The sequence below is a fragment of the Benincasa hispida genome, chromosome 12, assembly GCF_027475165.1.
Source record: "Benincasa hispida cultivar pf3 chromosome 12, pf3_genome.v1.1, whole genome shotgun sequence".
Lineage (NCBI taxonomy): Eukaryota > Viridiplantae > Streptophyta > Magnoliopsida > Cucurbitales > Cucurbitaceae > Benincasa > Benincasa hispida.
In genome coordinates, this window is record NC_143489.1 from 85222174 (window position 1) to 85235304 (window position 13131).

Here is a 13131-nt window from a genome sequence, read left to right on the forward strand (position 1 = left end):
AGAACGAAGAGGGAAAGGAATGGGAGATAAAAAGTGTGGGGAAAAATGAAAATGGGGTAGGGTTTTAAGAAATTGCCGAGAGAATAAAATTTGGGATTTAAAAGGATTATGTCCATACACACTTTTCGTCAATAGATACTGAAATTATATGTTCATGCAAGTTGCGTAGACAGAAATTAAAATTCGCATCGACGGAAACTCAATTTCATGGATTCCACTAAAACCACATAAATTTCTCCCACAAAAATATATTTTCGTCGGCAGAAATGATGTTCCTGGAACATATATTGCAAGATTCTATTGAAAGACCTATGTAAACTTAGATAATATTTTTTTATTATTAAAGATAAAATCAAATTTGATAAATATTTGAGATAAATGTAGAAAACATGTCATCTGTGTAGGCACTTTTGCCAGAAAGTCAAATTATCAACGTAGAATTAAAGATTGAAGTACAAAAGCTTGAACTATGACTGTAGGAATTTCTCTACGAAGAGAAAATCCTCCAAAAATAGGCGTATGCCGGTGTATGCGACGAACACACGGTATTCTTTAGTAAAAGGCGAAAGAATAGTTCGCTCTGTGTTCACCGCCCGGCTCCGTGATTTCGACAATTCCACTGCAACGGCATTTTATACCGTCCAACGCGTGTCCCATTTTTACAACTTTGCCGATGTGGGAACTACTTGGCTTACTACTGTTAACGGGCCAACCACTTTGATGGCCCAAAACAGAATTCCACTTTCCCCTTTTATACTATTTCCTACAATTTTAAGGAAAATTGGAATAGATAGCTAAAAATATCATGTATATTTTTTTTGATACAGCTAATTACTTTATGTTAATGAATTAGTTTTATTTTCCCATTTATCTTCAAGACACATAAACTTCTTTCCTTTTTTTTTTAGTTCTTCCAAAATTTTTAAATCTCGTGATTTCATTTTGTTTAATTCATTTTTAAATTACATCTTATCTTTTTTAAGTTTGTTAAGTAGAACTTTTATCTGTTAACATATATACTAAAATAAGCATATCCAATTATCGAATTGATTATGCGGTCTACTTGTTTATCTAGCAATTGCAAAATTTCGAATTAGAAAGAGCAACTCTTTCTCCACCAACCATCTCTCTGATTCTCATTCATCATCCTCTCTACTTTGCACTTGAGAGCAAGAACCTTCAACCGTCGTAACCTGTATGACACACTTATGTTTTACCAAACCACGTCAACATATTCTACTTAAACAATCTTCATATACTAGCGATCAATGCATGAATATTGCTTTTTCACAACCAACTTTACTCGATCCCATTAGAGTATTTCAACCATTTCAATGTTCAACAACAGAGACTTACCAAAGAAAGAAGGATTTTGAGAAGCTTGACGATGAGAAAATGACAGCCAAGGAGAAACTGCAAGTGAAAAGAGATGAAATACGAGAATGTTCTTAAATTACAAGACTTCATAAGAAGTTAAATAGATTATTTTCTCTTTTTGTTGGTGATGAAGAAGGGCAGGGTAACAAGCATCAGCAATCAATATTGAACACCGATATCATAAACATCTACTACCGAAAATCAGATTTACACAAGATGAACAATCCATCTAAAGAGGGAAGGGGAAGAAGAACCAAAATTCTGTAAGATGATAAATAAGTTATGCATGTGAAATTTTCATTCACAAGCCCATAATCCCATGATTTGAAATTATGTTCTTTTTAGAGGATTCAAAGTTGGGCAAGTATGGTAGCACAAAGATCCAGGAAAAGAAACTGGGGGCCTTAAACCCTTTGTAGATCAAGCAAGTACTTTTCTTCGCGTGTTTTATATAGCTGTCAACAAGGCCAAAGCAAAAACAAATGAGAATGCAGCTTAAGATTATTATCGAGAAAGTGACGTGATACGTGTTGAAAATTAATTCAATAAATGTTATTGTATTGTTTTCTATTTTGTCTTAATAACCTTAAAATCCAATAAACTCACATCCAAGGTTGCCTTATGAGTCTTAAATTGTATGTGAAGATATATAAGGACCAATGTTCAAGATACCGGCTAAAAGGTCTACAGTATAGGGATAAGGCTAGGTACCTTATCCTGGTGACACTATGGATACGATCCACTTTGTATTTGATATAAATACAATGATCCAACGCATTCATGTAGGTGATATGCAAGTGAAGGTATCCCATGCAATGAGTTTGCATATGATCGGATGGTGAAATAGTAACCACTAGAGGTTAACTAGTTAGGTTCCTATTTCAATAGGGTGACTTAGGCAACTTAGTCTTAATCTTAAGTATATTATGAACTTCTATTCATGAGGGATTGTCCTTTGATTTATATAGGTGAGGGTAGCCAGTTCGCCGACTCAATATGCCTTCCATTTTGAGGACAAGACCTAGTGGGGAGCTAGGAACTTAATAATACAAGACGGAATTCACTCATTCTCATCTTCAGGGTAAGTAGATGAATGTTCCCTTAAGTGATGTCTCCAGGACTTGAACAAAGGACCCTATCCTCTCATTGACTCGAGAGGAATTTTTGTTTATTGGTTGGACCATAAATAGGTTGTTTATTAGAGGAGCACTGGTACTTAAGGAGTTAGAAGTAACCCAAAGGTAAAACGGTAATTTAATCCAGTTGGAGTTAAGAACACTCGTGAATGACTAACTTGCTGTAATTGGTCTATATCCGTTGACACAGAAATATATATGTAGTGAAAAGAGTGCAGCTGTCGGTCTCTAGTGGAGTGTACCCACAGTTAACGAATATTTGATTAACTTGGTTAATGAGTTTAGCTAATTAATCTCATATTGTTAGAGTTTTTTATCTCCACCAGGTCTTCTTGTTAGCTCACAATGGATATTAAAGAGGGATGATTTGAATTCTTCAAATCAATTTGAGTAAATCGTATATTAATGTGATTAATATGTAATTGATTATGGATATGATCTATAATTCAAATTAAATTGGAAAGAAACATTTGAATAAGATTCAAATAAATAATTCAAGTGAATTAAATTCATAAAGAATATTAATAGAGAGGTATTTCACATATACATATGATGTTTATGATAATTAAAAATATATATACGTTAAATTAGATTTATTGTGTAAATAGTTATTAAATTAATATGTTAATTAATAATTAATGTGCTAATTAATTAAATAAATGTCATTTAATTAATTGTGCTAATTAATTGAATAAATGTTATTTTAATTGTACACAAGGAAAAATTGGTAAAATATTAGGAAAAGAGGTGACCATTCTCTATATAAAATCTTTCTTATGACCCTTTTGGGGACACACAGAACACAACAGAATTGCAAGCATTCATTGTGCAATTTTTTCCCTAAGTCATAAAAGAAATCCCCTGTACTCTCCCAAAAAGTTTTTCTCCTCACCCTCTTCCAATAATTGGATTCCACTTATCATTCTATTGGAATCTATGAGAATAACAAGGTTACTCTCGTGATCGTGTTCAAGATTGTTCGAGGAAACGTTTGTGTTCAAGCTGAGCTCTTCAACTTCAAACTCCTTTTTATACTATGGTCGCATTCTCATGGAACTCCTCAAATTGACAACTAGCATACTTAACTCATTTTTAAGGCCTCTTAGCATGTCACCTAGCTCACTAATTAAATGTTTAAGCTGAAGACTTAATCTCACTAAGTTCAGGGGTTTACAATTTACCTTCCCCTTAAAGAAATTTTGTCCTCAAAATTTACTCTGAACTCCTCACGTGAACAAGTGTGGATATCTGTTTTTCATCCGATCTTCAGCTTCCCATTCCCATGTAGCTTCTTTAACTTCATGATTCCTCCACAAGACTTTATTAGCAGAAAAGTCTTGTTTCTCAACACCTACTCTTTCTTGTCTAAAATATGAATTGGTTCCTCTTCATAAGACAAATTTTCCTTTAATTGCACTAGCTAGTCTTGGAGAATATGAGTAGGGTCAGGTACATATTTCCTTAACATAGATACATGAAAAACATCATGTATCTTAGATAACTCAATAGGTAATGCTAACCTGTAAGCTGCAGGCCTCATGCGTTTAATTATCTCGTAAGGTTCTATATATCTGAGACTCAGCTTACCTTTCTTACCATATTTTAGTATCCTTTTTCATGAAGACAATTTTAGGAATACTCGATCTCCAATTTCGAACTCTAACTCTTTTCATCTCTAATCTGCATTGCTCTTTTGTTTGTCACGAGCTATTTTTAGATTTTCTCTTATTAACTTAACATTTCCTGATGTCGTCTAAACAATTTCTGGTACTATCAACTACCTTTGACCAACCTCATTCCAACACACTGGAGTTCTATAGATCTTCCATACAAAGCCTCATACGATGTCGTACCAATGCTGGAATTGTAACTATTTTTATAAGCAAATTCCGCCAATGGTAAATGTGTAACCAAACTACCTTTAAATTGTAATACACAAGCTCTCAACATATCTTTCAGGGTCTGAATCGTTCATTCTGACTGTCCATCCATCTATGGATGAAAGGTTGTACTAAAATGTAGCTTAGTACTAAGTGCCTTTTGCAAACTATGCTAGAAATTTGAGGTAAATCATGGATCTTTATGTGATATAATAGATACTAGAGCCCTAGATTGTCTCACAACTCGGTCAATGTATAACTTAGCCAGGTAGTCAAAGGTAGATATGGTTCTAATGAGCAAAAAAACTTGGTCATTTTTTGTCATCATGTCTACGATTACCCAAATATCGTCATAATCGCTAAGTGTCATGGGTAAACCAAACAGAAAATACATGGTCACATGCTCCCCATTTCCATTCACGTACTAGAAGTGGGTTCAACAATCTTGTAGGTCTCTGACGCACTAGCTTAACCTATTGACAGATCAAACATCTATCTACATAACTAGCCGTATCCTTCTTCATTCCCGACCACCAATAAGACTTCTTTAATATTCTATACATCTTGGTACTACATGGGTGCATAGCATAGGCTGAATCATGTGCCTCTTCTAGCACTGCATTTTTTAGCAGCTCATTGTTAGGTGCACATAACCTGTTATCCTTCATCGAGGCTCTATCCTATCTCCAAACAAAATTTGATCTCTGTTGTTGTCTAACTTCTTCAATCCACATATGAGATTGCAGTCTGCCATTTGAGCTACCAGGATATCATTTACTAATGTAGGTCTTACCTGAAAATGAGCTATCATTTCTCCCAAACAACCTATTGTCAGTGCTGCATTAGCTTCTTTGAACTCCTGTAATAACCTTCCCCTTAAAGAACTCAACATATCTCTAAAATAGCTTAACTTCCTGCTCAAAGCATATGTTATCACATTAGCCTTACCTGGGTGGTAGTCAATGGTGCAATCATAATCTCAACTTCATCCATTGTCTTTGTCTCAGATTTAATTCCTTCTAATCAAAGATATATTTTGAACTCTTATGGTTTGTAAAGATATGGCATTTCTCACCCTACAAATAATGCCTCCAAATCTTTAATGCTAGCACAACAATTGTTGATTCTAGATCATGAGTAGGGTAATTACCCTCATGCTTCTTTAGTTGCCTAGATACATAAGCTACAACCTTACGATCATGCATTAGCACGCATCCTAATCCCTATCTGGATGCATTGCAGTAAATCTCGAACTAGCACTAGAGGAGTTAGGATTGGTGCAGTCACGAATCTTTGCTTCAAGTCTTGGAATCTCCCTTCACAGTTATCTGTCCATTCAAACTTGCATCCTTTCTAGTTAAATTGGTCAATGGAAGAGCTATCTTCGAGAAACCCTCTACAAACCTACTGTAGTAACCTACTAGACCAAGGAAACTATGTACCTCTGTTACTAAGGTAGGTTATTCCCATCTAACTATAGCTTCAGTTTTCTAAGGATCAACGGTGACACGTGTTGTAGACACCATGTGTCCTAAAAACACCACCTGATCAAGCCAAAACTCACATTTGCTAAAATTAACATATAACTATTTTTCACTTAGTGTTTGCAATACTATCCTCGGGTGGTTCGTGTGTTCTTCTTTACTACCTGAATAAACCAGGATATCATCTATAAACACAATTACAAACTAATTTAAGTATGGATGAAATATCCTATTCATCAAATCCATAAACATTGCTGGGGCATTAGTTAGGCCAAATGGCATAACCAGAAACTTATAATGCCCTTATCTAGTTTGGAAAGCTCTCTTAGGGATATTTGACTCCCTAAACTTCAATTGGTGGTAGCCTGATCTCAAATCCATCTTTGAGAATACTGATGCTCCTTTCATCTAGTCAAACACATCGTCGATACGAGGTAACGAATGGTTTTCCATATAGTTACCTTGTTCAACTATCTATAGTCAAAACATAATCTGAGTGTGCCTTTATCTACTAATTCGTGTAGTTGAGCTTTCAGTTCCTTCAACTCAAGTATCACCATCTTGTATGGTGTCTATGAGATGAACGTTGTCCCTGGTACTAAATCTATAGTAAACTCCACCTCTCTATCAGGTGGTAATCCTGATAACTCCTCAGGAAAGACGTTAATGAGCTCCTACACTACAGGAACATCCTTTGGTTTTATCTTTCTTGATCGAGAAACCGTTACATGGGCCAAATATGCTATAGCTTCCTAGCCTTTACTGCTAAAATCAGACAAGTAGGAAACATCTTCCTTTCCCTTGTAAACACTACCTCTGCCTAACTTGGTAATCTGAATATCACTTCTTTCTCTTTGACAATCAATAGATGCACAATATTTAAACAACTTCTCATATTAACATCAAACTCTAATAGTTCTTAGGGAATCAAATCAATCTCCATGTTTTGTCCTTCTATGAGAAGTACATGGTTTCTATAGTAATTATTACCTATCAGCACATCACAAACATGGGTAGAAATAACTAACTCCATAAGCATAGTTTCTAGCATCCTATCAATATTTAATGCAAACATACTATAAATAAATGGATGAGTCACTCTTGGATCAAATAATACATGTGTGGGTCTATCATGAATAAAGACCATACTAGTAACGACATCTAGTGCATCCTCAGCCTCGTGTTGGGTCATAGCGTAAACCTTGCCCTGCTGATGAGGTCATTCCGCTACACCCTTTTGTTTGGCATTACTAGTGCCCTCATCACCTGCTGTGCCTACCTTAAGCTACATCACTGTCTGAAATGTTGCCTTCTGCTCAATCTGCGCCCCTGAAATCAATTAGGGACATTCCTTCCTGTAATGCACAAGCTGTCCACATTGATAGGAAATATTTTGCCCCTTATAACATTGTCTTGAATGCAATTTGCAACATCTAGCACATCGAGGCTTCTTATGGTCATTAGCTCCCTTAAACGTCTTGATCTAGATCCCCCAACTGTCTGGTCGGATCTCTGTATACCTCTCCTCTATTGACTTCCTGTTGTACTACCTTGAGAGGTTGCTACCCCCACTAAAATGGGGTTTAAAATCTCTCCTGCCAGACTCTCGTGGAGTAAATTTTCTCTTTTCCCATCTGGAGACTTTCCGATCTTGATGGTTCACTATCAGGCTCTCCTCCATTTTCATCATAGTCTCTACTAATTGGGGAAAATCCATCCACTTAGTTGTGGCTGTAATAAGAGTTGGTATCTCCCTTATCAAACCACTCTGAAAATGTCTGCATCTGTCCTTTTCTTTAGCTATAATCGTAGAAGCATACTTGGATAACTCCGTATAGGTCCACTTATACTCAATAACTGTCATATTACCTTGAACGAGCTTCATGAACTCGCTCCTCTTCACCTCATGGTATGAAATAAGATAATACTTATCTTAAAAAATCCTCTTGAAATCGTCCCATTTCATATCTTCTTATTTATTTCTTTTAGAATCTATCACCCTCTAACACTGCTCTACCCGTTTCTATAACAAAAATACTACTAACTTGACCTTACAGTCCTCAGGGCATCCGGTTACTTGGAGACATTTTTTTATCTAGATTAACCATGCCTCAGCATCTGTAGGGTTAGTAGTACCATCAAAAGCATTGGCACTCAGTGCATTCATTCTTTCAATGCCATACTTCTTCTCAGAATCCATTGGTATAGATCCTACACTAGCTGCCAGTCTCTGAATGATTCTATCAAATCCTCTGTCCTCCATCTGAGGATCTACTTTGACCTGAGGAACTCTCGATCTTATGTTACTTCCTGTACTACTAGTCTTCTAATTGAATCTGGATCCTTTCGCGCTATGGGATTTCCAGTAGGGTCACAATTTCTTTTAGCCATCCTTCAAGTCAGTCCGTCACTTTCTTGAAGCTTGGTTCTTATAACATGTACATTATTAGGCTCATAACATTATTCATATGCTCCTAATCTAATACATGACTCTATTCTCAAAATCTTATGCTCTGATGCCAACTTGTCACACCCCTCTCCAGACTACCCTCCTAATTCGAGAAGAGATGTGAAGACAGCAGTTGCCAACACTCCCATGACAATTATTGCCCAACATACTCTTGTAAACCTGTGTCCTTCGCATCTATTACACCTGTTTAGTAGTTCATAATTCACTTTACACAGAATCTCAACAAAAATTTAAAGCATATAGATTACTGTTAACCAAAATATCAACTTCAACATGCATAAGAGTTTCAGCAAACCAAGTCTATTACAATCACTGTTCGACACAAGTCTACCATGTTCCCTCAATGACATGAGCATAAAGACTAGATTAATAAAACATGATAAGCCACCCAAGCTTCAATTTTCTAAGGGTCTGGGAAGTGACTGACTGACAGAACTGCTAAGCCTCGGGACGTCGACCGCTACCTAGGGAGGAAAACATTAAAAAAAGTGAGCTAGAAGCCTAGTAAGTGACTTCTTTTAAGAAAACATGCTTCAATAACTCATAGTATAAACATCTTAATAATAATACATTCTCATTAACATACCAGGGTTCAGAAATAACAATTAAGAAATAAAGAAAACATAACATGAAAACCCTTATTTAAAACTTATCAATAAATCGTGTAGAATTCCTCTACTCCTTTGCCTTAACATGTGGGAGAGCCGTTTTTCTCAATCCCTACTAACCTTAGTTGAGAGAGCTCTTTTGCTCGATCTCATCAACGTCGATAACATAAGTCTTACGTGCACGTAGAGCTAAATCGGATCCTACTTGCCTTACCATACCTTCGGCAGCAAGGATCGTCATATAACTGGGTACCTTAGCATAGCTTCAGTACCAAAGCTTAGGAGTAGGTTTTCATATCATCACTCATGTTAACATCATTAAATAGCATGCTTTCAAACTTATGGGAACCAATGGATAATTCATTTAAATTCTACGTCATGACATGAAAACTCAAGTAAAACGCATGGATATTTCATATACAAACTGCCTTTAGAAACATCATTCATACGTTAAACTCAATTTTCATTACTAAAAGCATGCGTTGAACATTGAAGTAAGAGCAATTATACATTGAACATTGAAGTAAGAGTAATTATGCGTTGAACATTGAAGTAAGAGCAATTATGCATTTAACATTCATAAATAAAACACTTAGAAAATATTTTGAAACTAGTCACTCACAGTACTTTGGGTTACTTCCTTAAAGGATTGTTAGGCCTCCTCTATATGTGTCTATCCTGTAAGAATAATAAGAGTCTTTGGTTAATGCCTTAGCTTCCTCTCAAGCTTATCTTATTATTCAAAATAACGCATGCTAATCTTCAACCCTAGTTCGACGTATCAGTTCTTTCCTTGACTATGCGATGTATCCTTAGTATATTGTATTTAATGCATAACCACACTTAAACAAATTTTTACCTTGCAACCAACTAGTGTGTGTGTCAACTCACACAAGATACCCCTATGCGTCAAAATGTGTTGGCTTCGCCTATGCGATAATGGCTTATCCACACTTCACATTTGCTATTCGGTTGCCTTCATATGCATGGATTGCAGCTGCCTGCTTGTTCATCCAATCAAAATTTCAGATTTTCACTTTCAACTTAAATAACTTAAATTCCAGGTATAATCTCATCTTTCTAAGAAATTATTTTTTAACATCCTCACTACCATAACTTAGAATTCCAGCTTCTGATTCTTTTCCCTCATGCTTTGAATTCACCAATTCTTACAACTCAACCACGTGGCCTGAGATTCTTGAACTCTTGAAGAAATTCCTCAACCTTCCACTCAATTACATAGAAATCTTCTTCCAACAGCTCTGAATTAGCTTCTTCACATCTCAAGCTTCAAATCAATAGCAACTATACTCCCTTAGCACGCTCGACATGCCCAAATCGAGCTCTTCAACATCAAACTTCCTTTTCATACTAAGGCTACATGCTCATGGAATTGCTCAAATTGACAGCTGGCATACTTGACTCATTTTTAAGGCCTCTAAGCATAACATGTAGCTCACTAATTAAGTGTTTATAATGAAGACTTAAGTCTCCTACCAATTCCCAAGTTTACATTCCCCTCGGTAATACATACCACAGCTAATGTCGTATCCATCTTTTCTAATACATACCACGGCTACCCGAGAGCACCCCATTTCAAGACATAGAAATTTTTACTCACCTACACCTTATACGCATACCCATTTTAACTTCCATAATCTTCAATTACTACAAACATTATAATCACATACTTAAAAGAACTTATACTTGTAATTAGGATAATTAACATATAATTAAGAGAACTTGAACTTAATTATCTAGTAATAGAACAATAGTTTGATGCCTTTGAAAAGTTCAAATAGTATAAGGCTGAAGTTGAAAACCTGTAAGGCAAAACAGTTAAACACTTCGATTTGATTAGGATGGAGAGTACATGGATTTAGAATTCCAGGACTATATGATAAAACATGGAATTCAATCCCAACTTTCAGCACCTAGTACACCTCAACAAAATGGTATATCAGAGAGGAGAAATAGAACCTTATTAGACATGGTTCGTTTTATGATGAACTATGCTCAATTTCCTAACTCATTTTGGGGGTATGTAGTAGAGACTATAGTTCATATCTTGAACAATGTTCCCTCGAAGAGTGTTTTTGAAACACCTTTTGAGTTATGGAGGGGGCGTAAACCGAGTTTACATTACTTCAGAATCTGCGGTTGTTCTGCACATGTGTTACTGACAAATCTTAAGAAGTTGGAACTTCGTTCAAGATTATGCCAATTTGTTGGTTACCCTAAGGAAACGAGAGGTGATCTATTCTATGACCCTCAAGAAAATTAGATGTTTGTATCAAGAAATGCTACATTTTTAGAGGAATAGCACATGAGAGACCATAAACCATGAAGCAAAATAGTATTAAGTGAAGCTACTGAAGGACAACAAGGGTTGTTGATGTAGTTAGTCTTTGATCAAGAGGTACTGAAAAGCCAACACTTTAGGTAGTCTCGTCTTTCTCAATCATTGAGAGTACTTTGGCACAGTGGGAGGTGTTGATACAATCTGACCGTTACTTGGGTTTAACTGAAACTCAGGTTGTCATACAATATGATGGTGTTGAAATGAAGTCTATGTACTCCAATTAAGTATGGGAGCTTGTAGATCCAACTGAAAGGGTTAAACCCATAGGGTGTAAATAGATCTATAAAACAAAGAGAAATGTAGCTGGAAAGGTACAGACCTTCAAAGCTAGACTTGTAGCAAGGGTTATACTTAGAGGGAAAGGGTTGACAATGAGGAAATTTTCTCCCCTATTGCTATGCTTAAGTCTATAATAATTCTCTTGTCCATAGCCATATATTATGGCTAAAAGATATAACAAAGGGATGTCAAGACTTCTTTTCTGAATGGCAATCTTGCATAATATATCTTTATGTCTCAGCCCAAGGGGTTCATAGCCCAAAGTCAGAAGAAAAATATTTGCAAGTTGAATCCATCCATTTATGGGTTTAAACAGGCATTCAAATCTTGGAACATTATATTTGATACAACGACCAAATCCTTTGGTCTTGATCAAAACATCGATGAATATTATATCTACAAGAAAATCATCAATGATAAAGTAGCTTTATTAACACTTTATGTGGACTATCCTACTAATTAAGAATGACATAGGGTACCTTATTGACATTAAGGAATGTCTGGCAACCAAACTTCAAATGAAAGATTTGGGAGAGGCGTAGTATGTACTTGGGATCCAAATTATTAGAGATCGCAAGAACAGAACGCTAGCTTTGTCTCAAGCAACTTATATCGACAAAATATTGACTCGATATTCGATGCAGAACTCTATGAAGTGTTTATTATCTTTCAGGCATAGGATTCACTTGTCTAAGGAATAGTGTCCTAAGACACCTCAAGAAGTTGAGGATATGAGACGTATTATTTATACCTCAGCTGTGGGCAGCTTAATGTATGCTATGCTCCACACTAGGTCAGACATTTGTTATGCAGTGGTAATAGTTAGTAAGTACCAGTCTAATATAGGGTTAGACCTATGGACTGCAGTTAAGAACATCCTCAAGTTTCTTAGGAGAACGAAGAACTATAAGCTAATGTATGGAGTTAAGAATTTGATCCTTGTAGGATACACCAGCTCTGATTTCAAAACTGACAAGGATGATAGAAAATCCACGTCAAGATTAGTGTTTACCCAGAACGGGGGAGTTGTAGTATGGTGTAGCATTAAGCAAGGATGAATTATAGATTCCACTATGGAAGCTGAGTATGTAGTTGCTTATGAAGCAACAAAGGAAGCAGTTTGGCTCACGAAGTTCCTAAGCGATTTGGAAGTGGTTCCAAATATGGACTTACCCATCACCTTATATTGTTACAACGGTGGTGCAGTAGGCAACTCTAAAGAACCTCGCAGTCAAATGAGGAAAGCATATTGAGAGAAAGTAGGCAACTCTGATTTCCTTCATCGCTGACTCCACTATGGAAGCCGAATACGTAGCCGCTTGTGAAGCAGCTAAGGAGGCTGTTTGGCTGAGGAAATTCCTTACAGATTTGGAAGTTGTTCCAAATATGTCTTTGTCGATCAATCTTTATTGTGATAACAGCGGGGCTGTGGCAAATTCGAAGGAACCTTGGAGTCATTGCAAAGCAAGCATATTTAATGAAAATGTCACTTGATCAGGAAGATTGTGCATCGCGGTGATGTGATAGTCACGAAG

At 36.2% G+C, this 13131-nt stretch overlaps 1 non-coding gene across 1 annotated transcript; it reads right to left on the reverse strand.

The window, feature by feature from the left end:
• Positions 1-481: 481 nt before the first annotated feature.
• LOC150032262 (U5 spliceosomal RNA) lies at positions 482-599 on the reverse strand. Its single transcript, XR_016525652.1, has one exon. It is a non-coding gene; the product is annotated as a U5 spliceosomal RNA (small nuclear RNA).
• Between the last annotated feature and the right edge of the window lie 12532 nt (positions 600-13131).